General features: G+C 50.6%; 1 long non-coding RNA gene across 1 annotated transcript; it reads right to left on the minus strand.

Moving 5' to 3' along the window:
- On the minus strand, positions 1-27,450 carry LOC149122816 (uncharacterized). Its single transcript, XR_016219400.1, has 2 exons — positions 27,331-27,450; positions 1-373 (listed from the first exon to the last, which is right to left on the minus strand). It is a non-coding gene; the product is annotated as an uncharacterized LOC149122816 (long non-coding RNA).

The following is a 27,450-nucleotide window of genomic DNA, read 5'->3' on the forward strand; positions in this document are numbered from 1 at the left end:
TGTTGATGATATTTTGACTTTACTTAATTATTTGTTCCAAATACAGTAAATAGCAAGTCTTAAATTACCATTAAATTAATTTAATTCTTAAGTTTTACTCTTTCAGCTTAGTCTCTCTATCAATATTGAATTTCTAGAATGTCATTGGAACCTACTTGCTGTATTCTGTGCACTTATTCAACATTTATAAGGAGCTCATAACATGTCCCGTGCATACGGTGCTGAGTCCACTCAGGATTCCAAGTGTTTGCTGTCGGCATCATGTAGAGCAGACATCTGAAAAGTTCAAGCGAACCTCTATTTCCATCTTGTCTTTGGAAGATGACACTGTGTGTTGCTTGACTCACACGTTTTCCATGGTCTGGAGGCATTCCTATGGAGAAGAGAAATGAGTCAGAACCTCCCTTCGGGGCAAAAGGGTGACTGTGCAGGCAACACTGGGTACCCTCACCTGGGACCCACCACACTGATGGGGTCCAGAACTCCCAAGGAGCCATCGTGAGCACCCTGCACCCCACTGGTGGGGGCCTCATCTAGGTCACTGGCGGGAATGGGGCCAAGTGGATCTCGGATCCAGGCCATGCTATGACAGGTTGTCAACAAGACATGGGCACGGGGCTACTCAGCAAGGGCTGTGGCAACACAGGGGATATCGCGCTTGGGACCGGCATTTCCTGCAGGGTTCTGGAATTCACACCAGGGCTCCCTGTAACACAATTCATAAAATATTCCAAAAAGAAGAGGGAACACAGGTGTGCTGTTGACATCTGTTAAAAACTCAACCTCATCAAATAATTGCTTCAACAACCTGAGTGATTAGTCACCTTTGCAACTATAATGGCGAAACCTTATATCCTGGGTACTATGATAATCGGCTATGATGTACGATGTCAGCTATTCTGAAAAACCTTTTGAAATATAAAAAATTATAAATAACATCAATTTACCTCATATATGAATCAACCACATACCTTAGCCAAGTTTTAAAAATCATGCAGAAATATCTACAAGTTCCAAGTTCTTAAATTATATTTATCTCAAATGAGTATAATAACAGTGCCATTTTTTAAAGACTTATTTATTTACTTGAAAGTCATAGCTACAGAGAAGGAGAGATAGAAATAGAAAGATCTTCCATCTGCTGGTTCAGTCCCCATATGGCCACAATAGCCAAGGTTGAGCCAGGCCCAAGCCAAGAACCAGGGGCTTCTTCCAGGTCTCCGATGTGGGTGGCAGGGTCCCAAGCACTTGGGCCATCTTTCATTGCTTTCCTAGATGGATTAATAGGGAGCTGGATTGGAAGTGAACATCCAGACTCAAACTGGCACCCATATGTGATGCCAGCATCGCAGGCTGGGCACAATGTAGCTACACCACAACGCCGACCCCAATGGTGCCATTTTTAATACTCCTCTAATTCCAGCAGACAATGCAGAGAACACAGAAGAGGTTTTACCCTAAGCACTTCCTTGATCAAGTTCCTATAAATGTTTAAAAGACAGTTGCTGGCTGGAGCCGTGGCTCACTAGGCTAATCCTCCGCCTGTGGCGCTGACACCCCAGGTTCTAGTCCCGGTTGGGGCGCCGGATTCTGTCCTGGTTGCCCCTCTTCCAGTCAAGCTCTCTGCTGTGGCCCAGGAGTGCAGTGGAGGATGGCCCAGGTCCTTGGGCCCTGCACCCGCATGGGAGACCCGGAGAAGCACCTGGCTCCTGGCTTCGGATCAGCACAGCGTGGCAGCTGTGGCAGCCATTTTGGGGGTGAACCAACAGAAGGAAGACCTTTCTCTCTGTCTCTCTCTCTCTCACTGTCTAACTCTGCCTGTCAAAAAAAAAAAAAAAAAAAAAAAGACAGTTGCTGCCGTCGTGTGAATGAAGTTGACTTAAAATCCTTATCCAATCTCAGATGGTGAGGACTTTAGATCCAGAACTCTTTACCGCCTGCTGTAGACAACAGAAATTAAGGAGGAAGGAGAGGCTAAGAGAGAAAACAAGGAAAGAGAATAAGAAAACAGAAACCTGGGGCAGGATTTTGTCTTCATGGTTAAGACCCTACTTGTAATGCTGGCATCCCACCCTGAAGTGTCTGGTTCAAGTCCCAGCCCTGTTTCTGATCCAATTTTCTGGACTGCACACCATGGGAGACAGCAGTGATGGCTCAAGTTCTTGGGTCCCTGTCACCCACATGGGAGCCCCAGATGGGGTTCTCAGCTCCTAGATCTGGCCTGGCTGTTGTGAGTATTTGGGGAGTGAACAAACAGATGGAAGATTTGTGTGTGTGCGTGTGTGTGTGTGTACGTCATTCTGTCTTTAAAATAAAAGAAAAATGAATGAATTTTAAAATACAGCAAAGAGAGGGGCTGGCACTGTGGTGTAGTGGGTAAAGCCACCGCCTGCAATGCCAGCATCCCAGATGGCACCAGTTCCTGTCTCAGCTGCTCCACTTCCAATCCAGCTGCCTGTTAATGGCCTGGGAAAGCAGTGGATAATGGCCTAACTACTTGAGCCCCTGCCTCCCACATAGGAGTCCTGGAAGAAGCTCCTGGCTCCTGCCTAACCCAGCGCTGGCTGTTGTGGCTATCTGGGGAGTGAACCAGCAGATGGGAAGATCTCTGTTTCTCTGTCTCTCTGTCTCTCTCTCTGCAACTCTGACTCCCAAAATAAATAAATTTCAAAAAAAAAAAAAAAAAAAGAAAAGAAAAGAAAAAAGAGAGAACACAAGAAGGAGTTGAAAAAAGTGGAAAAAATGAAACAGGTTGAGAACAACAGGAGGAGAGAAAGAAAGGATGAGGAAGGGGGAGTGATGCACACTCAGTGAAAGGGAAGTGGCCGGGGCAGCTTTGCAGACGGTGTTTACACAGAGCATGCTTCTGTCTTTGCAGACTGGGGCCTGCACCCTGGGGGGTTTCCTGTTTTGCTGTCCTTCACACTGTGGGAAAAGCTAGACATTCTTGTAAATGCCCTTTGGTCCTCTCCCAGCCTCAGCTTGTGCACCACACGACATTGACCTTGGCTTGGGCAGAGCAGACACCAGCGATTTGCTGATGGAAATTTGCCCCTGGTCACACATGGCTGCAAAGTTGCAGACAGCACTTGCCAGGGACCACTGGCCCCTGATGCCCTGTTGTGACGGCAGCAGCCTGGACGCCATCTCACCAATCGAATGCCCTCACGCACCCTCTGCGGGGCTCCCTGGGGGGCCTCCTCTCTGGGTGGCCACAACTTAGCTCTTCTCATTCTTTGGACGCTCAGACTTCTTGCCAAGCCGTCTTTCCACCTGAACCATGTCCCTCTAATTGACAGGAAAAGGAGGAAGACATAAATCCCACCCATCCTCTTCTGAGCTGATTAATTTTTCCATTCGGAATTAGTGAACTTCCCACCGTGTTCAGATGGCGAACTTGTCTGTCTCAGAGGCCCGCAATGCAGCCATGTGGGGACAAAGCCCTTGGGATGGCGATAGTTACTGTCTTCCCGGAAAGCACTCGCACTTCAGTTTCTCTCCAGATCTTTCTGCCTGTCGCTGACAGAGGACCCTACCAGTCAGACGTTCAGCATTCCCTCGGGACACTGCAAACGTGAGTCTGTAGTGTCTGAGTGGCCGCTGCTGAACCGGCGAGGGAAGGGGGTGGTGGCTTTGGGTCAGGTGTCTGCCACCATGCTATGTTAAACAGATGCCAATCTCCCAGGGAAAGCCACTCAGCGCCATGGAGTTCCTGTCAAGGAACACACACTGAAAAGACTCACTGCTTACGAGGAGTCGAGGACAGCAAAAACTATACGGTGCGCGTCTCTGTGGCCACGGCTCCCTCTCTAGACCTCCCCCAACCAGGGATCCTCACCGTCTAAGGAGTGAAGCAGCAGAGGCAGAAGTTATTTCTGCTACAACGAGAAAGAACCCTAAGAGGACTGGCATGCGGTGACCCGGCTGCCCTGGCGCACACCTGAGTGAAAGTGAGCAGACCAAAGGAATGGGCACAGAAGAGCAGGGAGCTGGCGAGCTTCCACACTGGGGCATCTAAACAGGTGCCACCCCTGGGCGGAAGGGGCGGGAGGCTGCAGCCCAGAGCTGGACCAGCACAGGGAAGTCACGGGAGGGTTGAGGACAGAGGGGACCATGGCATTTTCTCCAGTACTAACTTGGGGTCTGGAGGGAAAAGGAAGGAATTTGTGAGCATGAGCGCTTCTCATGGGTCAGCAACAGTTTGTCAAGAATTAGCAGATTTCCAGGTGACGCTGAGGGGCAGGGAGGAGACGGGTCACGTAGAATATTACGATTTTAGGCAGATGTCTCATGTTGTGATTTTCCTCATTCTGCCACATCCTAGAAAACTGACACGGCAAGAAAGGGCCAGAGCACTCGTCACTCTCACCTCCCCGTCACTTCCATGATGTCAAGGAGCACGAACTGACCACTCCACTCCGTGTGCTCGCTTGCTCTCTCTCTCTTTCTCTCTCTCTCACACACACACTATGAAACATGCAAAAGTGCTGCTGTGCAAGGCAGGTTAACTATGGGGTGGGCGTTGCGGCGCAGCAGGTAAGCCAACTGCTCGGGATGTCCCCGTCCCATACCGGAGTGCCGGGGTTTCAGTCCAGCCGCCACTTCTCTCCTCTCCTCTCCTCTCCTCTCCTCTCCTCTCCTCTCCTCTCCTCTCCTCTCCTCTCCTCTCCTCTCCTCTCCTCTCCTCTCCTCTCCTCTCCTCTCCTCCCCTCCCCTCCTCTCCTCTCCTCTCCTCTCCTCTCCTCTCCTCTCCTTTCCTTTCCTTTTTTTTTTTTAATTTAACAGGCAGAGTTAGATAGTGAGGGAGAGAGAGACAGAGAGAAAGGTCTTCCTTCCATTGGTTCACCCCCCAAATGGTTGCTACAGCCGGCGCTGCACTGATCTGAAGCCAGGAACCAGGTGCTTTCTCCTGGTCTCCCATGCGGGTGCAGGGGCCCAAGCACCTGGCCCATCCTCCACTGCCTTCCTGGGCCACAGCAGAGAGCTGGACTGGAAGAGGAGCAACCCAGACTAGAACTCGGTGCCCATAATGGATGCAGGTGCCACAGGCAGAGGATTAACCAAGCAGCCTCCACTTCTGATCCAGCTCCCTGCTAATGCACACCCAGGGAGGCAGCAGGTGACAGCTCAAGTACTTGGATCCCTGCCACCCAGGTGGGAGACCTGAGTTGTGTTCTGGGTTCCTGGATTCAGCCTTGCCCAGCCCTGGCTATTGTGAGCATTTAGGGAGAGCACCAATAGATGGAAGATCTGAATGTGAGCGTGTGTGTGTGTGTGTGCGTGCACCTGCCTTTCAAATAAATGAAAATGAATTAATTAGCTTGAAAAATAAGAAATGCCAATGCATTCAGCAACTATTTCATTCTTTTTTTTTTTTTTTTTTTGACAGGCAGAGTGGACAGTGAGAGAGAGACAGAGACAGAGAGAAAGGGCTTCCTTTGCCGTTGGTTCACCCTCCAATGGCCGCTGCAGCCGGTGTGCTGCGGCCAGTGCATTGCGCTGATCCTAAGCCAGGAGCCAGGTGCTTCTCCTGGTCTCCCATGGGGTGCAGGGCCCAAGCACCTGGGCCATCCTCCACTGCACTCCCGGGCCACACCAGAGAACTGGACTGGAAGAGGAGCAACCGGGACAGAATCCGGCGCCCCAACCGGGACTAGAACCCGGTGTGCCAGCGCCGCAAGGCGGAGGATTAGCCTAGTGAGCCGCGGCGCCAGCCAGCAACTGTTTCTTGAACAGCTCCTATGTGCTCAGGCAAGGGGGTACTGGGGGATGCTATAATGGCGCATGAAACAGTGTTCTGGACTTTGATTCCCATGGGGCAATGTTAGTGAGAAGAAATAGGAAGACAGTTGAGTGGAGTGAGGGAAGAAAGCACAGGGTGATGCCACTGAGTAGGGTGACTGATGAACGGAGTCTTGTCCGGTTAGATGCCCTTCCAGTGGCTTAGCAGAGAGGTAAGGAAGGAGGAGGACACAGTGAGTGCAAAGGCCCTGAGGCAGGAGATGCATGCCTGAGGAACAGCGAGGGGAAGGCCAGCAGGCTGGAATAAGGTTAGTGAGTTCATCGCATCTGGAGTCTCCTTCTTCATCAAAGGAACTGAAGGCCCAAGAGGTGCATTATTTAATCAATTATAGCTGCCATCCAAACTGGTAACTGGAACAGTTCACACCCAGTGGTCCTGGGTGGAACCATGATCAGTGTTCTAGCACGCTGCTAGTCCATCTGGGGCCTTTGGGCAAACGAGAAAAAGGTGTCCCCTCCTCTGGGCAAATGCCTCTCCTTGCTCGGGGATGTGACTTGGCCTGGACTTAGCTCTCGCTTGTGCCCTTGGCCAGGCACACTTGGGCAGCCCAAGTCAAGGGTTTCACGAACAAACTCTGCACTGACTGTGAGCAAGAGCTCTCTCTGCAACACGTGCACAGCACCACGTGCCCTGGATCTGTGTTTGAAATCATGCACACGTGGGAGCAGAGCGGGGAAGAAGAGCTGGCCTGACCACGGAGGGAGCAGGAACTGTGTGTTAGCTTCCTGTGACTGATGGAACAGGTCACCACAGACACAGTGGCTGAGAACAATGCCAGTGTGTTCTCTCTCAGCCTGGGAGGCCAGATGTCCTGGACCCGAGGTGTCCTCAGAAAGTCTGGGGCGTGGGTCATTTCCTTTCATTCCCAGCTTCTAGACACTGCCTGATGTCACCGGCTTGCAGCTCCTTCCTCCATCTTCAGAGGCAGCAGTGGTGCTCAGAGGCTGCCAGCTGTCTTGCTTGAACCGGGTGCTGCTAACATCCCACCCCCTTCCATGCCGGTTCTGCACAGCCATGCTCCCATAATGCACCTGAGCCTCACTCCCCGCTCAGGCAGAAGACACCGTGATGAACACGTATATGTGAGCTCTGCGTGCAGACGGCATGAGACCTCCCCAGAGATCACCACGCACAGTGAACCCTGCCAAATCCATCCCAGCTGTGGATTCAGTTAGGACACCACCCCGCCCCCTCCAGCTGATAAGGACGTAACTGAGCAGTTCTCCCCCAGGAGGTTGCCTTGTTTATCTCTGAGGGTGTGCTCTTTTTAGTACCTTTAAACAGATCTCACTCCCAGTCTTGCACTTTATCTGTGCCTCTGCTTTGAACTTGTCTCTCGCACCAAAACACACACTGGGAACCAACCCAGCTGGGAACACCCCCAGATCCCACAACACCTTCAACCACCCCCCCCATTTCTCTCTCTGTCTCTCTCTCCATCTCCTCCTGACTCTGACCCACCGATGATTGCAGTCTGCCTGGGAGAGGCTGAAGGCACCGCCACAGCTCATTGCCACCCTTTCCCCCTGTGGGGCAAGATGGCAGCTTCCAAGGATTAGGACGCCGTTATTCTGTCCACCACAGGCGGTGATAAAAGGTGCACTCCCTGCGAAGGCCCCTGCTCAGCATTGCCAGCCTACACTTTCCTTTAGACACCCATTCCTCGCCCCTCGAGGGCCTTCTGGTGTTTAAACAAATGCACTGGAGGTGGGTGTCTGGTCAGTGGTGAAGACGCAGCTGGACTGCCCACGTCTCACAACAGAAGGTGTGGGTTCCAGCTCCGTCTCTGCTCCAGGTCCCGCTCCCTGCCAATGCACACCTTGGGGAGCAGCAGTGGTGGCTCAAGTCCTTGGGCTCCTGCCGCCCTCGTGGGAGGCCAGATGGAGGTCCTGACTCCTGGCTTTGGCCTGGCCCAACCCTGGCTGTTGCAGGTATCTGGGGAGTGAACCATCCTATGGGAAATAACCCTCTGTCTGTCAAATAAATAATATTTTTTTTACAAAAAGAAATCACTGATAAAGTACAAATGCCAGAGGAGGGTGACATGTTAAGCTCCACCTGTGAAGGTTTTAGTGTGAGGACGAAGGCTCCAGGATGCAGTGAGCAAATGTGAGGAGGGGACATCGGGCGCTGCATGAAAAAAGTGGTTATCTCCTGGTTTTTGCTGAGAACCAACTTAACCTGTTAGAAACAGCCAAGGCTGGGAATGAAGAGTCTGAAGTTGCAATCACCACCTCGTTCATGGAAACTGCATTTAATATCTTTGTGTCTCGAATCATAGCTGAGCCTCAGGATGCTGGGTAAGTGACATTTAAAACCTGGGTGTGAGACCCCTTCGGGAAAAGTAACACACTTGCTTAGCCCAGCTTCCATCCTGAGAAGCCTTGGATGGACTTTTTCTGCTAATGCCTACAGCTGTTCTCCGAGGCAGTGTTATCATGACACCCATTTCACAGGTGGGGAGACTGAGGCTTGGGGTCAGACAACCTGAGGAAACTCATTCAGCTTGGAGGTAGCGGAGCTGGATGGGAACCCAGCATCACTTAAATCCAGGGGCTCTCCTCTGTGTCACCTGCAAAACTAGGCTGGCAGGGCTGCAAAAGTGCCCAGGGGACGCTGTGGGCATGGCAGAAGGGTGGAGCACAGAAAGCCGCACCGTGCTTAAAACGACAAAAGGAGGGGATTTCGAGGCAACTGAGTTTGCGAAAGAGATAGAAGTACTTTGGGATCTGTGAGCATCTGCGGTGTAAATCCAGGAGGCCTGCTCGGCCCGGCCCTCCTCCACGGCACCTCACCCAGGCTCTGGGGAAGCCACAGAGGGCAGTGTCAGGAACAACAGAGTTGTTTCGTGAGTTAACTCTTAAACACTCAAGATGCCAGAAAAGGGAAGGAAGCAACCTCTTGATGCTGTCCAACGCAAGAAACCGGCATGATGTCTGAATGAACAAGTCAGAAACCAGGACAATCACTGAATGAAGAAGGTGGGGTTCCTATAATAAGATCATTCCCCATCCACATGGATGAAGTCCTGAAATTTTAACTCAGAAAAAAACCCGAGTAGAGGCAGAAAAATGATGGAACAGATTAGACAAATAAGAAACCATGAGAAGCAATCACTTTCATTGTGATCTGTATTTTTAAACTAGACCAATGAATTAAAAAAATCAACAAGAAGAGAGATACACAATGGAACACATCCATACAGGGTTGCATTTCCCTGGCCCAGGCCCCATGAAACCCTCCCGGAACATTCCAGAGAGAAAGCAGCGGCTCACGTCCCTGCGACTTGAACTTCCACCCTTGGTTTCCGCCCTTCTTTCATCCCCTGGCTTCCCCCAGCAAGAACCCCACCTCAGCCAGCCACGGCCTTTCCTGGACGAAGGCCTCTGTTCCACCCGCCCCTCCCTGGCTGTGCTGTGTCCTGTGGAATCAGCCTCAGGTTTGAACAAGCTTCCCTACAAGGAATGCGTCTCTAGTTCCTGACTTTGAAAACTGTTGTGCTGACCATGAAGGAAACAGATCCAGCTGTCTGTTATCAGGTAACTTACGCTTTTAATGGTGGAAGGTTGATCGTATTATATATGCATAAGACATAAATGTGTAATGCACATGATATACAAACATCTAATCAGAGGGTGATAAGGCCAATGAAAAATTAAAGCAGGCCCGAGGCTCCCTGGAGCTGCCTGTCTGGCTGCTTAGTCACAGCTGATGAAGCTGGGTAGATTTTGTTCTCTGTCACTGGGTTTTCCCAAGATTATCTGTCCCACCTTGGTCTAGTGATCCAGAATAAAAATAGCTAGCATACAGGGTATAGGAATTTGTCCAACAAGATGGGGACGTAAAAATATCACTGCCACTCTTGTTTCATTTCTTTTACAGATACAGAAACTGACCTCTGCAGGACATGCCTCAAGGCCTCCTAGCTAAGAGGTGGCTGACCTGGGATTTAGACCCAGTGTGTGTGTGTGTGTGTGTGTGTGTGTGTGTGTGTCCAGGGTTGGTGTCTCTCACCTGCAGACTCCACTCTGACCCCACTCCTGTCCCCATCACCCTACAGGAGCTCTTCCTGGACCCTCCTCTGCATATCAGGGTACTTCTGTGTGTGTTCAGACTCCTCTTATCTGTTCAAACACTGACATCCTCTTTGTCAAGCTCCACTCTGCACCGTGCTCTAACTCCTGCACCTTCGTAGAACCTCTCACACTGCGTGGGTTGTGGTGATTAAAATGCCACTCGGGAAGCCCGCATCCCAGATCACACGCAGTTCCTGGGTTCAATTCCCCAGCCCTGCTTCCAGTCCAGCTTCCTGCTCATGCCCACGCTGGGAGGCAGCAGGTGATGGTTCAAGTAGCTGGAGCCCTTCCTGGATTGAGTTCTGGACTCCTGGTTTCAACTTGATCCAGCCTTGGCTCCTGCAGCCATTTGAAGAGTGAACCAACAGATGGAAGATCTCTCTCCCTCCCTCTGCCTTTCAAGTGGCATCAACAAATTTTTTTTTAATAAATTGTAACATAAGAATAACATATTGTGGTGAGGATTGAGACGCTTGCTTTTTGTCTTGTGCAGTACAAGGACCCCGTGGTCCCCAAGCATCTGCAAGGCGAGGAGATGAGGAAGGGGCAGGTATCAGAGGACCTTTCTCTGGGTACACATTTGGCTTCTCTGACCAAACTTCCCTCTCTGAGTTACAGAGAGAGAGAGAGAGAGACCTCCTGTCTCTTGTTCACTCCCTAAATGGCTGCAACAGCCAAGTCTGGGCCAGGCGGGAAGCTGGGAGCCTGTACCCCAATCTGGGTCTCCCCAGCATGAGTGACAGGAACCCAAGTACCTGACATCTGATTTGCTGCTTGCCTGGTGCATTCACAGGTAACTGGATTGGAAGTAGAGCGGCTGGGACTCAAACCAGCACTCTCATATGGGATGTATGCACTCCAAGCTGGCTTAAGGCACCGAGCCATGACAGCTGCCCTGCTTTCATTCAAATGTTAAATACATTTGTATTTCAACTGGCCTGTGACCCAGCTGCACCCCTAAACACATCTCTTCAGTTTTCAGCTCAACAGTTCCTTTCCCTTTAGTGACCTTGTTTCTTATATCATCTGGCACCTCTAGGCAGATAGCCCCTAAATCCATGTCTGCTCCCAACTTCTCTTCTGTACTTCCAAGCGCTCCAAGGTATTTCCACCTGTTGTTTTTTGTCTGGACTTCAATGTGATTCAATCAATAGATTATTCTAATCAATAGATAGATAGATAGATAGATAGATTCCTTGCTGCCTCCAAAACCATTATTCCTGCTTTCCTGTAAATGTTAATGACAGCATAATTCTTTGTGAATTCATCTACTTTTCGTTTTGAGAAAAAAAAAACTCCCAAATATCTCACACGTTTATAATTGCTTAGTAAAATGCCCAACACATAGAGATACTATATGCCAGATGCTAAAAGCTTTCTAAATGTTAACTCATTTAACTGTCCTAACCATTCTGATGTCATTACCACGGTTACTACCATTTTATAATGGAGGGACTGAGGCGCAGAGAGGCTGTCACCCAGATGGCTGATGGCAGGTGTTGGATTTGAACTTGGGCAGTCTGGTTCTGGGGTCTATACTCTTAACCACTACAAGTTCTCACTAGAAAATAAGACTGTATAAAGTGAAAAACTGATACAAAATTGCATTCTTTTTAAAATTTTATTTATTTGAAAGGCATAGCCAGAGAGAGAGAGAGAGAGAGAGAGAGAGAGAATCTTACATTTGCTGGTTCACTCCCCAAATGGCCACAATGGCCAGGACTAAGCCAGAGTGAGACCAGGAGCCAGGAGCTTCCTCTGGGTCTCCCACGTGGGTGCAGGGGCCCAGGGACCTGGGCCACCTTTGCTGCTTTCCCAGGTGCATCAGCATGGAGCTGGATTGGAAGTAGAGCAGCCAGAACAGGCACACATATGGGATGCCGGTGCCACAGGTGGAGTTTAACCCTCTGTTCCACAGTGTCAGGCCCCCAAAATTGTATTCATAACAATCACAACTATGTGAGGAAAACAAGAAAACAATGTATATAACTAGGTATAGCAAAACACAGGGTGGGGAGGGCAGAGTTGTAGCATAGCAGGTAAAGCCATCGACTGCCACACCAGCATCCCATACGGGTGCCGGTTCGAGTCCTGACTGCTTCACTTCCGATCCAGCTTCCTGCTGATGTGTCTGGGAAAGCAGCAGCAGATGGCCCAAGAGCTTGGACCACTGAACCATGTGGGAGACCTAAATGAAAATCCTGGCTTCTGGCTTCAGCCTGGCTCAGCCCTGGCCATTGCAGCCATCTGGAGAGTGAACCAGCGGATGGAAGATCTCTCTCTCTCTAACTCTCTGTCTCTCTAACTCTGACTTTCAAACAAGTAAATAAATCTTAAAAAAAAAAAAAAAAGACTTAGGGGCCGGCGCTGTGATGCAGCAGGTTAAAGCCTCGGCCTGCAGTGCTGGCATCCCACAGGGACGCCGGTTCAAATCTTGGCTGCTCCACTTTCGATCCAGCTCTCTGCTAATGTGCCTGGAAAAGCAGCAGAGGATGGTCTAAGTCCTTGAGCCCCTGCACCCACGTGGGAGACTTGGATGAAGCTCCTGGCTTTGGATTGACTCAGCTCCGGCTATTGTGACCATTTGGGGAGTGAATCAGCAGATGGAAGACCTTTCTGTCTCTACCTATCTCTGTAACTCTGTCTTTAAAATAAATAAAATAAATCTTAAAGAAAAAAAATAGGCAAAACCACATTAAAAGTGACACTATAAAAAAAAGACTTAGAGGAAATATACTAAAATATCAGTGGTGGTTATCCTGGTGCAGGAAAAACTGAGGGGAATATCATTTTCTAACCTCTATTTTTATCTCTCAAATTTCCTAGGATGAGTATAATATTTATAATGAAAAATGAATACATTTGCATTTCACTTATAAATGACTGCAATAAATTAAAACACGGAAAACAACTGCAACACACTTCACTCTCTCCAACAAAAAATAACTTATACACCTAATCCTCCATTCATTTCTCCCATGAATTCTGTTACTATCACCAGTCTACTTACTGATTCTTATATGAGGGGAATTCCAGAAGTTTGTGGAAAATGGAATTAAAAGACAAATTTGTTTTGGTGCCATAGAAAAGCTGAAACCCACATATAGAGGGATCTTCAGGAAATTTAAGGAAAAGGGTCGGTGTGAGGCCACAGTGGGCTAGCTCTGCACTTGGGATGCCGCATCCTATACAGGAGTGCCTGGTACAGAATCCCAGCTCTGCTTTCAATTCAGCTTCCCAGTAACGCGCACCCTGGGAGGTGTCAGGTGATGGCTCAAATACTTGGATCCCCGCCACTTACTTGAGAGACCAAGATGGAGTTCCAGTCTCCTGCCTTAGGCCTGGCCTAACCCTGGCTGTTGCAAGCACCTTTCAGTGGATGGAAGTCAGTTTCTCTCTTTCTCTCTCTCTCTCTCTCTCTCTGCCTTTAAAATGAATAACAAACCTCAAAAAAAAAAAAAGTTTAAGGAAAATGCTTACTTGAAAAAGCAATGCATGGATTTAAAATTATTTTGCACCAAAAGAAACATCTTTTAATTCCATTTTCCACTAATTTTTAAATGTATTTTCATATAACCACCTTACATACCAGATTAATTTTTAAAAGCTTTTTTAAATTTATTTTTACTTGAAGGCAGAGTTATGGAGAGAAGGGGAGGGAGGAGAGAAGGAGAGGGAGAGGGAGAGGGAGAGGGAGAGAGAGAAAGAGAAAGAGAGAGAGCGCGTGCTAGCTTCCATGTGCTGGCCCACTCCCCAAATGGCCACAAAGGCCAGGACTGGGCCAGGCCAAAGCCAGGAGCCAGGAGCTTTTTCCAGGTCTCCCACATGGGTGCAGGGGTCCAAGAATCTGGGCCACCTCCCCCTGCTTTGCCAGGCGCAATAGCAAGAAGCTCCATTATAAGTGGAGCAGCCAGGACTGAAACTGGCGCCCATATGAGATGCCGGCACTGCAGACTGTGGTGTAACCCCGGGTGCCACAGTGCCGGCCCCTGGTAATTTTTTAAAGGCTTTTATTCCTTATTTTTAAAAATTATTACTTTATTAGAAAGGCAGAGAGAGAGAAAGAGAGAGAGAGAGGGAGATTGCTCGATCGTCTATCCAATGGTTCACTTCCCAAATGCCTACCACAGCTGGGTCTGGGCCAAGCTGAAGCCAGAAGCCAGGAACTCAGTCTCCCGTGTGGGTGAATCCACACTTGAGTCACCACCTGCTACCTTCCAGATTGTGCATTAGCAGGAAGCTGCAATCAGGAGCTGAGGAGCTGGGACTTGAACCCATGCCTCTGATGTCGGATGTGGGCATCCCAAGAGGCATCCAAACACTTGCCCTGGCAGGGTTCTCACGGCAGTTATGCCATTTCCCTGTTCTGGAATTTTCTGCCTTGGCATTCGAGCCATACTCTTCACCCTGGCACTAAACTTGTCCAGTCTGACCCTACAGTTCCTGGCAGCCTTTTCTGCCACATCCTCCCTCTGTTTCCTGTGATCCCAGCACCTTCTTCCGTCTTTGCTAACTCTGTGCGGCTCCCCAGGTACCAAGCTAATCCTATCAACAGCCAATCAGCAGCCCGGGCCCAGCATCTGGGGTGGCTTGGAGTCAGTTCCTGCACCCTGGGGACCCATGGCCACTGGCCTGGTCAGATCTCCTAGGCCCTGAGCACTGCCCTGAGACTTTCACTGTCAGTGGCTGCTGAGAGCCCAGGCGCCAGGAGGAAGGCTCCCAGGGCACTGGCAGCACTGCGGCAGGAGAGCTAGCGAGTGCTGGCTCTGCTCGCTTTCCCTCTGTGCTTCTTACTTCCCCAAACAAACGACACTCTGGGGCCTCCCCAGCTCTGGCCAGACATGCCCAGTGCTGCTCCTGGCCCCTTGCTGTCTGCGTGGGATCTACAATCACGTTTCCCAGCAGGCTCTCTGCTTGGTGAGTGGGACCTCCCTGGATGTCTCGGCCTGGGCCTGGAGCCAGCAGGACTCGAACCGCTGCCCACACCCACTCTTTCAGACCTGCCCAGGGCCCCAGCAGCCTCGTGTGGCCATGACTGCAAATCGGGTACCCGTGGGGCTCTGTTTCTGCCAGAACTGAGCTTCCTCCATTTGTCCTGTCCCCGCAGTCTTTGCTGTCGCTGTAGCTTTTGCTCAGAGCATCCCAGTGGACACTCACAAGCTCTCTGCCTGTCTTCCCTTTTATAAAACACTTTTTTTTATTGCGGTGAAGTATACAGAACATCAAACTTACTGTTTATTTTTAAGAATATGATTCAGTGTCATAAGAACATTCCTAGTGCTGCCAACCACCACCATATCCATTTCCAGAATGCTTTCTACTAAACAGTAACTCTCCATTGCCCTTCCCCTCAGCTGCTGGGACCCTGGAATCCACTGGGTTTTAAACATTTCTATTTATTTGTTCTCTTTTTATTTGAAAGGTAGAGAGACAGAGATATCTTCCGTCTGCTGGTTCACTCCCCAAATGCCCACAACAGCCAAGTGCTGGGCCAGGTCAAAGTCAGGAGCTGGAAGCCCCATCCGGGTCCCCTATGTGGATAGCAAGGACCCAAGTACTTGAACCATCACCCACTGCTTCCCAGGGGGCACACTGGCAGGGAGCTGGATTGGAAGCACAACAGCCAGGACTCAGATCAGGTATCCCATGTAGGAGGCAGGTATCCCCAGTGGTGACTTAAGGTGCTGCACAAAGTCAGCCCCAGTCTTCTGTTTGCATGAATTCACCAATTCTAGATACTTCATGTGAGTAGAAGCATAAAATAGTGGTCGTTTTGCATCTAATTGTATTTGCATTCCCCCAGAGAAACAGAGCCAATGGGTTATATGAGAGAGTCCTAAAAATTTCATGGAAAATGGGGAATTAAAAGATCATGTGCATTTTTGAGGCACTCGTGTATCATTTATGTATGTATATGTGTGTGTATATATGTGAAGGAATTTATTATGAGCAATTGGCTCATACAATTGTAGGGAGTGTGACGTCAGCTGTCTGTAAACTGCAGACTCAGGAGAGCCAAGGTGTATCCCACAGAGCACCAGGGGAGTCGATGGTGGATACCCCAGGCTAGACACAGACTCCTGTCCCTGGCACAAGAGCAAACAAAAGCAAGGGGTGCTGGGGGTGGCACGGAGAATTCCTCTTTCTGCTACCATTTGTTCTATTTAAGACCTCAGTGCCCAAGGAATGAACACGTGTCTAGGACACAGCCACCCACTTTACCCGATCCAACCATTCACATGTAAAGTCCTCCAGAAACAGCCCCCCGGACACACACAGAAATACTGTTGATCTGGGTACCACTTGGTCCAGTCAGGTCACACCCAGAATGAACTGTCACTCTGGCTACTTCCCGTGGTGTGACGTGTCCAAGGCTTGCTCATCTGGGGCCTGAGACTTCCCTTCTTGTGACGGCTGAGTAACATTTCATTTACATATCTATTCATCTACAGATGCATCTGTCTTTTCAGGACCATCTCAAATGCCACATCCCTCCGCGCTCTAAGATTCTGAGTAGGCAGGCCGATGTTGTGGCATAGCAGATAAGTAACTGCGACACTGGTGTCCCATATGGGCACTAGTTCACATCTCAGCTGTTCCCCTTCTGATCTAGCTCCCTGCTAATGGCCTGGGAAAAGCAGTGGAAGATGGCCCAAGTGCATGAGCCCCTGCATTCACGTGGGAGACTTGGAAGACAGTCCCAGCTACTGGCTTCAGGCTGGCCTAACCCAGGCCATTGTGGCCATCTGGAGAGTGAACCAGTGGATGGAAGATCTCCCTGTGTCTCTCCCTCTTTCTGTAACTCTAACTTTCAAATAAATAAGTAAATCTTAAAAGATTCTGAGAAAGGACCATCTTCCTATGTCCATGAACCAGCAAAGGCCTCTTACAGACAAGATATCCAGTAAATGTATCTTAAAAAATTCACCCACGGGCCGGCGCCGTGGCTCAATAGGCTAATCCTCCACCTTGCGGCGCCGGCACACCGGGTTCTAGTCCCGGTTGGGGCGCCAGATTCTGTCCCGGTTGCCCCTCTTCCAGGCCAGCTCTCTGCTATGGCCAGGGAGTGCAGTGGAGGATGGCCCAGGTGCTTGGGCCCTGCACCCCATGGGAGACCAGGAAAAGCACCCGGATCCTGGCTCCTGCCATCGGATCAGTGCGGTGCGCCGGCTGCAGCGGCGGCCATTGGAGGGTGAACCAACGGCAAAGGAAGACCTTTCTCTCTCTGTCTCTCTCTCTCACTGTCCACTCTGCCTGTCAAAAAAAAAAAAAAAAATTCACCCACTTTTCATTTTGTGTGAAAGGCAGAGATCTTCCATTCACTGGCTCACTCCCCAAATGCCTGCAACAACCAGGGCTGGGTCAGGCTAAAGCCAGGAGCCTGGAACTCAATCTGGGTATCCCTGGGTGGCAGGGGCCCAAGTACTTGAGCCATCATCCGCTGCCTCTCAGGGTGTGCATCAGCAGGAAGCTGGATTAGAAGCAGAGAAGCTGGGATCTGAACCAGGCACTCTGACATGGGAGGCAGGCATGTTAATCAGTAACTCAGCCACCTTCCCAAACATGGCCCCCAGCAAACAGTTAATGTAGTAAATATGGGAATGAGAAGTCAGCAAGTGAACATAATAATAGATGTGATTCAGAATCCTTTATTTTTATACCTTTTATTGCAAGTAACTAATTTTCACAATGTTTAAAAAACTCCTTAAGGAGTATATGTACATTATCTGTTAGCGTAGGCAAAAAAAAAAAAAAAAAAAAAAAAAAAAAAAAAAAAAAAAAAACTCCACTATAATCATCCAATTGTCTAAATGCTATCTAACTCTCCTTTTAGATTGAAATAAGTCTATACTTTTTGCTGGAAGGAAAAACTGACCCACGTGATGGTTTATTTCTGTTACTTAACTGTGTCATCAGAGATGTGATTTTGGTATCTGCAGGATTTGGTTCTCCCTCAGAGATGCCACACTCTGTGCAAAGTTATTTAATTGTGGAAATAATGACTTGGAATTCTAAGCCTTTTCTTAAGCAAAGATTGCTTAAGAAGGTTCAGATTTTGCAAACAAGGACTCCTTAGTACCATCCAACTACGTAAGACAAGCATTTTTTTTAATGGTTGCAGACTTTTTATTGTGATTATGTAGAGGCATATTTCATCTTTGTCATACATTTAAGTTATGGACTATTCAGTTTCTTTCTTTAAACTTTTATTTAATGAATATAAATTTCCAAAGTACAGCTTATGGACATAATGGCTTTCCCCCCCCATAACTTCCCTCCAACCCAAGACAAGCATTTTTTAAAAAACTTTGTCAGAGAGGGGCTGGCATCGTGGCACAGCAGGGTAAGCCACCATTGCAATCCAGCATTCCACCTGAGGTGCTGGTTCAAGCCCAGGCCACTCCACTTCCAAGTCAGCTGCCTGCTAATGTCCCTGAAAGGCAGCAAAGGATGGCTCAAAGTGCTTGAGCCCCTGCCACCCATGTGGGAGACCCGGACGAGGACCAGGCCCCTGACTTCAGCCTGGCCCAGACCTGGCTGTTGTGAACGCCGGGGGAGTGAACCAGCAGATCTCTACCTATCACAGTGTGTGGGTCCCCCCTCCGTCATTTTGTCTTTCAAATAGATTTTAATCTTCAAAAAATACAAAAGACTATTTTTAAAAAGTCTGTCAGAGAGCTCATGCTATATTAGATAAAGGAGACGGGCACTGCTCAAATGTTAGTCACGGTGTGTGCGTGACGCCACCATTCACATTGTGCAGATCACCCTTTGAGCTGGAAAAGGAATCGCGAGGGCCCTCCAAATAGCAGTCGGAAGGATCTGAGGCATCGCTGGAATCCCCACCTCTGCCTGCCTCATCCCAAGTCCTCCTCACAGACTCCCAACCTCGCCCGCTGCCCTTCTCAGCGCCCACGGCAGAGACGCGATGAACAAAGTACCAGGCTGCCCTCTGCTGGTTCCTTGCGGCATGCAAAGGCGGGAAAGCAGGAAAACACTGCTGTAGCAGGGTCATCTCCCAGGTGGGAGAAGTGTGAACTTGTTGGGTCTCTGATGGTGTTAATTCAGCGTCTGGCTTCTAGAAGGAACCTTGGGTATGGCAAGAAATCCCTCTGATCCTGTGGTCGGGAGACAGTCTCCTGTAAGACTCGCAGGTAGAGTTTTAGAGAGAGGAAGAGACAGACAGACAGACATACACACACACACACAGAGAGAGAGAGAGAGAGAGAATCTTCAATCTTCTATTTCACTCCCCAAGTGCCTGCAACAGCCAGGGTTGGGCCAGGCCAAAGCCAGGAGCCTGGAACTCCCTCTGGATTCCATCCCCGACTTCCACATGGGTGGCAGGGACCCAAGTACTTGGGCCATCATCTGCCACCTTTCCAGGCAAGAAGCTGGATCAAAAGTAGAGCAGCCAGGACTCAAACCAGCACTCTGATATGGGATGATGGTGTCCCAAACGATGGCTTAACACACTGTGCCACAATACCAGCCTTGAAAACATAAATTGATTCCATCCATTTAATTTTCAATTATTTCTCTATTGCATGGTGCTGAGTTTGACAAGTGATTGTGGTGGATATTTATTGCATGCTTCCTGGGCACTAAGGGCTTTCTAACGGGTGTGCTGTGCTAAGGACTTTATGCACAGTGGCTTTTCATTTATTCTTCATAATAGCAGTATTACAAATATCTATGATGATCATTTCAATTGTACAAGGCAGGAGACAGAGACTTATACAGAACAAGGAACAAGGCTCTATAGTCAGAGAGTGATCATGCCTAGACTTGAATCCAGATAATTAAGAATGCAATGCAAGGTCAGGGGCTGGCACTGTGGCACAGTGGGTTGAAGCCCCAGCCTTTAGCGCTGGCATTCCATATAGGCGCTATTTCTAGTCCTGGCTGCTCCTCTTCCGATCCGGCTCTGCTATGGCCTGGGAAACAGTAGATGGCACAACTCCTTAGTCCCCTGTACTCGCGTGGGAGACCCAAAGACGCTCCTGGCTTCGGATTGGCTCAGTTCTGGCCACAGCGGACACTGGGGGAGTGAGCCAGCAGAATGGAAGACATTTATCTTTCTCTGGCTCTACCTATCTCTGTAACTCTTTCTTTCAAATAAATAAAATAAATCCTTAAAAAATAAAAAAGAATGCAAAGTCAAGGCTGTTACTCATCACAAGTGCAATCTTGCACCCAGGCTCACCTTGGTTCTGCCTGTGGTGGTCCTTTCTTTGCTGTCATTCCTCAACCATTTCGGTGGCTTTGTCATGGGCCTTTGTTTCCTTGTCTAGGATCACCTTGCTATAAACTGTATAGTTAGGTAAGAGGAGTTTTTCCTCTCCTACATACTTTCCTAGACCCACACGAAATAACACATTTAGAGGTGGAATGGTGTGGAGAGGGAGAATTCTTTCCAATGACTTTTTCTAATTTTTGCCCATCTTGGATTTCAATGTCTCGAAATATAATATTTCTCAGACATCATAAATCTTTGAGAAAGTGCTTGAAGAGGTTTTAGACAAAAACAGATTTTCCAGATTTGCCTGGAATTTTTTGGCATTCTGAAAAGTAGGAACATTCCGTTTACACAAAGAAGCACGTGGTATGAAACTTCTGTGAGCCTTGAATCCTTCTGTTGTGTATGCAGAGGCCACACATGCATAAACACACACACACACACACAGAAAGTGTGTATAATCACTTTTACAAATAAATTAGGCTTTTGGCCTTTTTGCTTTTTGGCGAGGCAAATCTTAAATTCTAAAACAAGTCATGTAACAGCTGTTATTTCTGCAGTAGTTATTCAGGAATGAAAAAATGACCTCTCCTCCATGTCGAATCACTTCCTGCTTTGTCTCTAATTGTTTTGGTTCTCTCCAGCTGTGAAGTGCCAAGAAACTTTGAGCAGTGCCCAGCACAGCATAATTCAAACAAACTGTATGTTAAATAAGAGCTTGCTAGTGCCAGTAGAGAAAGCAAAGTCAAGGTTTCGGAAGACTTAGCTATCCATCCATTTAGTCATTCATTCACCTCTGTATCCACCTCTCTATCCATCCACTCATCCACAGATCCATTCATCCATCAACACATCCATCCATCCACTTAGCATCTAGTAACACATCCACTCATCCATTCATCCATCATCCATCCACCCACACATCCATCCATCATCCATCCACCCACACATCCATCCATCCACCCATCTACCCGTATCAGCCATGGGGAATAGCAGTTCAACAGAAAACAGGGCAGAGATCAAGCCTCACCGCACTGAGCTTGAACTCTTGGGTGAAAGGCAGATGATAAACAAGTAAATAAGAAGTAAAAACTTATATTCAGATGAGTCCTATGAAGGAAACAGAGAGTGCGGAGATCAAGGTCAAATAACTGTAGGTAAGGTGGTGAGAAAAAGCTTCAACTCTATTGGGACCAGTGAAGAAAACGGTCCAACCAACCAGGCAGAAGGAACCAGAAGTGAAACATCCTGAAGTTGTCAAAAGCATGGGGTTTTAGGAAAGTCAGATCAGTATTGACAGAATACAGAGAGCAAAGGGAGCATGTAGTTGACACGAGGGACGACCCAGTGAGTAGGAGTGAGATCATCCAGGGGGTTTGGGGGTTTTATTCCAAGTTTAGTGTAAAGTCCTGAGAGGTTCCAAGTTCCATTCAGATTTACACAGATTTTTACAGATGCCTCTTACTGCTGTGTGGAAAAGAGCTGGAGGTAGCAGGAACTAAGGATGGAAGTGTTTCCTGTCATTGAGTACTCTTGCCTTTTGACAGTACTGCTGGCTAGCTTTGTGTATTCCTCTCAGAATCCAAGTTTCTCCATTATTTTTCCAGGTTAAAGTCTTTCTAGGGGCCACTGCTGTGGTGCAGTGGGTTAGGCTGCTGATTCATACACCTGTACCCCATATTGGAGCAGGAATTCAAGTCCTGGATGCTGCACTTCTAGCCCAGTTTCTTGTTAATGCACCTGGGAAGGCACCAGATGGTCTAGGTACTTGGGCCACTGCCACACACATAGGTGACCTGGATGGAGTTCTAGGCTCCTAGCCTCAGCCTGGACCAGCTCTGGCTGTCGTGGGAATTTGGAGAGTGAACCAACGGATAGAAGACATCTGTGTATGTATGTCAGTGTGCACGTGCCTCTCAAACAAATCAATTAATTAAAATGTAATGGTAGTAACTAGAAAGTCAATTACCCAGCTCCCCCATGTTGCAGTTAGAGAAGGGAAATGAGTGGATTGCCAGGGAGAGAGCCACATCAGTCACTTCCACTCCCACACCTCTACTCCCAGCCTCCCTTGAGAGAGGAGAGGAGAACAGGTACTTCCTGGAGGAGACCACTGAGAGCTGAACATGTGTCCTCGGCCCTGTGGCTGGAGGTGAGGAGGACGGAGCGGACAGGTGCCTGACCCCTACTTGAGGACAGGCCTTCATGTCCAGAATGTGCTGGGCAAATGCCATGGAAATGCAGCCTGTGGACCAGTGGGGGAAAATCTGCAGGTGGCAGGAGGTGGAGGTGGGAGAGCACAGAATGCCCTGGGCAAATGCCATGGAAACGCTGCCTAAGGACCAGTGGGGGGAAATCCGCAGGTGGCGGGAGGTGGAGGTGGGAGGGCAGCTGCAGGACCTCGGCAGGTGGCAGCTGGACTGACCTGCCCCACTGCCGAGACTAGAACCACACTGGAGAAGCTTGCTCTCAGAGGGGTGGAGGCCCCAGGAAGGCACCAGTGAGGCGAGGTGTCTGAAGAGCCGGGAAGCACCCACAAGACACAAGAGCAACTCAGGCCATGCTCAGAGAAGGCAAAGCCGGCTTATGATGGGGCCCGATGAGTTCGAAAGTTCCTGTTCCTCTTGCCTCTTCTCCCTTCCCTGTCCTTTCTCACCTGGAAGGTCTGGGGGATGGCACAGCTGCTCACACATTCTGTGTCCTCAGACCTTGGCTGGTCTCTGGCCTCAGATGCTTGGCAGTGGGACGACCCACACTGCTGCCTCTGAAGGGTCTGAGCCCTGAGCTGCCTCGGCCTGGCCAGACTGTGATTCACCTGTCACAGTTATCACAAAATACGGAGATTCTAAGAGCACCCAAGGAATCCTCCTCCGGGCCCCGGGGCTCTAAACATCTGATCCTGGAGTCTGTCTCCCAGGGAACCTTACCTAATGTGCCTTGTTACTACTCTTCCTACTCTTGCACCTCTGCATTCGATTTCTACAGTATAACCAGAATGGCTGTCTTACAACACAAATCAGAACATGATGCTTTTATTTATTTATTCTTGGAATAACATGTCAGTCTCTATCACGGCTTAAAGGGCCCACATCATGCACCCCTACCCATCTACTCCTCCTTTTCTGCACTTGCTCCTTTGCTTCCTATGCTCCATGCCCATTCCCTGTGTTCCAGGGATTCTGAATAGAGTCTCCTGGGTGGCATTTTTTTTTTCTTTTTTTGGCCAGGACTTAAACTGATAACCCAGTTCTGCCAACAGAGTACCCGGCACATGTTGGTATGCAAAGGCATTCACTGAGTAAATGAATGTCTAGGAGGTCACAGTCTAAGGAGAAGAAGCCATTGTATTTGTAGACCACGGGCCTTGGTCCACAGGGTGTCATTGAGAAATAAGTTCAGGCACAGGGAGGTAACAGGCTGGACGTCTCTGACGCATGGTCCTGATCTGTAAGGGAAGCTAGGAATCGGTGAATTGGGTCTTTAGGATGCCCTAAGACTCCATGAACTTTTCTCTCATGAAAATTCCTGCTGATAATCCCACTGACAGGTGGTCCTGCCCTGTAATAAGACTTAACTTCATTGCTGTCCAGTGTAAGTCACTGTGCTTCCCTGCAAGCCCCAGGAGGTTTGCCTAGGTCCACTCCTAATGGAGCACATGGGCACTCAAGCCAGCCTTGCCTCTCTCTCTCTAGTTACATCCTGCATAAGTTTCCATTGGCTGCCTCACTAGTTGACCCCAGCCCAGCCTACATGAATGAGCCCTTAAAACAAAGACTAATGAGTATACAGAAAGCTGTGTGAATTGTGTCATCTTCAAAATTCCTGTTAAAGTACCTTGGAGTGTGACCTTATTGAGACAGAGTCTTTACAAGGTACTCAAGTTAAAATGAGTTCATTAGAGCAGGTCCTAATCCAACATGACTAGCACCTTTACAAAACGGGGAAATCTGCGCAGAGAGGCAGGTGCACAGGGAGAATATCACATGACAGTGAAGACAGCCGTTGGCAGGTCAAAGAGAAAAGCTGGAGCGATCCCTCCTTCACAGCCCTCAGAAGAACCTGGTCTTGACAACACTTTGATTTTGGACTTCAGGCTCCCGAACTGCGAGACAAGACATTTCTGTGTTTAAGCACCCAGTCTGTGGTACCTTGTTACCGTCAGTCCTTGCACACCGCTATTTGGTGCTTGAATCACTCTATGCACCAGAGGCCTGGTTTGCCTAAGCCAGGCTGCATGGCTTAACAGCTACATGTTCAGCTGACCTTAAGTTGTGGAGGTGGAACACAAACTTTCAAGTCTCTCCCAGGAGCCCCTGGTGAATTTTCTCTAAAGCTCCACTGGACAGAACTGGGTCATGTGCCCTTGCTCTAGGGGCAGGCAGTGCTAGGAGGGGGCCTCTGCTACACCAAACTCCCGGGCATACTTTCGGAGTTAAAGTCCCCCTTCCAGAAACACAGCCACTTTGAATTCTCCAACTGGTTTTCATCAACTGTGGCCAAGAGAATACAGGCCTCATCTTTCTGGTTCAAGTAAGACGGTCAGGGTCGATCCACCACCTTTCACGCAGTGATCTGTTGATTCTGATCCACCCACGTGTCATTTAGTGACATATTTGAAGGAGACAGGTGTCTGTCATTACTGAGGTGAACTGGGAGTGCCATTTAGTGAGAGACTTGAAGGAGGCAGGTGTCTGCTGTCACTGAGCTGAACTCGGAGTGGCAGTGCACAGGCAACAAGGCAAAGACAAGCCCTGATGAGCCCTTCAGGGAGTCACTGGGAAGCTGGCTCTGGCTGGGTGGCTGGGAATGCATCCTAATGAGTGGTCATTTATGCTGACAGCCCAAGGTTGGCCAGTTTAGTTAGTGTTCGAACATGGTGAGGAAAAAATAGACAAAGTCAGCTGGGACCGCTTCAAATTTAAATACCAGGCTGTGTTTTCCCCTTCGAAAATTTCAGGTAAGGGGCCTGGCACTGCAGCACTCTGGGTTATGCCTCTGCCTGGGACGCTGGAGTCCCATATGAGCACCATTTGGAGTCCTGGCTGCTCCAGTGCCAACAGAAGTCCCTGCTAATGTGTCTGGGAAAGCAGCACAAGATGGTCCAAGTACTTTTACCCCTGCTACCGGAGGGAGCTCCAGTCTCATGGCTTCAGCTTGGCACAGTCCCAGGGTTTCCGGCCTTTGTGGAATGAGCCAGCAAATGGACTATCTCTGTTTCTCTTTCTCTAAAACTGCCTTTTAAATAAGTAAATAAATCTTTAAAAAAAGAAAAAGAAAAGTTCAAACAAAAATAAATTCAAATTGTGGCATGTGATGACCCAGTGGTAGATTCTGGCACTTGGCCTGAAGTTGGCAAAGACATGGATGCTCACACCTTAGACATCACTTTCTTTTTTTATTTTTCATTTTTTGGATGGGCAGAGTTAGAGAGAGAGAGAAAGGTCTTCCTTTTTCCGTTGGTTCACCCCCCAAGTAGGCATCACTTTCTCAAACCAGTATCAGAGATGTCCATGGTGGTTCCGGTCATGTTCCGTTGTAGCACACAGATGATTAAAACGTGCAAGTGAAACAGATGGATCAAGAGGCTCCCAGGAATGTTCTAGCACCCCCCGAGGGCCGGCCTCTGCTCCTTACTAACTAACTCCCATTTCCTCTGTGATTCATCCACGTCTTGGAGGATCCTGTGCACCCACCGGCATAGACCCCTTTCTCTTCTACTCCTCATAAGGTCTCTAAGCTTCAAAGAGTGGGAAAATATCGCAGACCAAACGAAGCGAGGCCTGACACCTCTTGCCCGCATCTCCACGTCTGGGAGCCTGGCGGCCCGACACCCCGCGGCGCCACCCCAGCCTCTGCGCGTAGCCGCCTCCCGCGTCCAGGACAGCCCCGGCTCCAGAGGGCCCGTCACCCGCGCCGCCCCGGGCCCGCGCCCCAAACACCGCCTCCCGCGGCCCCCGTCACCCGCGCCGCCCCGGGCCCGCGCCCCGAACACCAGCTCCCGCGCTTCCCGCGGCCCCAGTCATCCGCGCCGCCCCGGGCCCGCGCCCCGAACACCAGCTCCCGCGCTTCCCGCGGCCCCCGTCACCCACGACGCCCCGGGCCAGCGCCCCGAACACCGCCTCCCGCGGCCCCCATCACCCGCGCCCCGAACACCGTTTCCCGCTCTCCTGCGACCCCCGTCACCCCGGGCCCGCGCCCCGAACACCGCCTCCCGCGGCCCCCGTCACCCGCGCTGCCCCGGGCCCGCGCCCCGAACGCCGCTTCCCGCGGCACCCGTCACCCGCGCCGCCCCGGGCCCGCGCCCCGAACGCCGCTTCCCGCGGCCCCCGTCATCCGCGCCGCCCCGGGCCCGCGCCCCGAACACCGCCTCCCGCGGTCCACCCACCCCCCACCCCCCGGCGAACACCGCCTCCCGCGCTTCCGCGGCCCCCGTCATAAGCGCTGCCCAGGTCCCGCGCCCCGAACACCGCCTCCCGCGGCCCGCGTCACCAGCGCCGTCCCGGGCCCGCGCCCCGAACACCGCTTCCCGCGGCCCCCATCACCTGCGCCCTGAACACCGTTTCCCGCTCTCCCGCGGCCCCCGTCACCCGCGCCGCCCCGGGCCCGCGCCCCGAACACCGGCTCCCGCGCCGCCCGCACTCCCGCACTCTCGCGGCGGTGGCGGTGGGGTCTGTGGCGCGGCCCGGAGCAGCGCACGGAACCAGGCGCGGGCCCAGCCAGGTCCCCCGTGTCCCGCGCTCCCGCGCGTCCTGAGGAGAACGCCCCGCGGGCCGCCCTCAGCCCGGGAGAGGCCCCGAGCGCAGTCCCGGGCCTCGGAGGAGGCGCGGGCGGCGCGGGCTCCCTCGGCCCCGAGCCCGCGGGGAGGCGGGTGAGTGCGGGGCTGCGCGGGCGCGGGGTCTCCCGCCGCCGTCCTCCCTCCCGCCCCACCTCGCCCCCTGCCCCCGCGCTCGCCGTCGGCGGAGACCCCGGCGTGGCCGCGCGGCTGCGGGTGCTCACGGGCGGTGTCGGGCGGCTGCGGCGTCTCCTGCGGGCTCGCGGACGCGCGTGCTCTCGGGGCCCACGGCGGGGCGCCCCGCGTTGCTTCCCTGCACCCGCGTTCCTGCCCCATCTCGGCCGGGGTGCAGGACCTGAACCTGGCTGTGCACGCACTGCGGGGCGCCGCCGCCCTCGGGCGGGAACCGGGCGGGGGTCTCCGAGTTTCGTCTTTTTACCTGAGTTATGGTGGCCCCTTGTCACCACCGCTGGCCTCTGGGTTTGATAAGGGAGAGGCACGAAGCTAGTGAAGTCTGTGGCGCCACAAGTCACAAGCCACCGCCCCGCCCCTCTGCTTG

Source organism: Oryctolagus cuniculus, chromosome 13, assembly GCF_051225735.1.
Source record: "Oryctolagus cuniculus isolate XC-2025 breed Fujian yellow rabbit chromosome 13, ASM5122573v1, whole genome shotgun sequence".
NCBI classification, from domain to species: Eukaryota; Metazoa; Chordata; class Mammalia; order Lagomorpha; family Leporidae; genus Oryctolagus; species Oryctolagus cuniculus.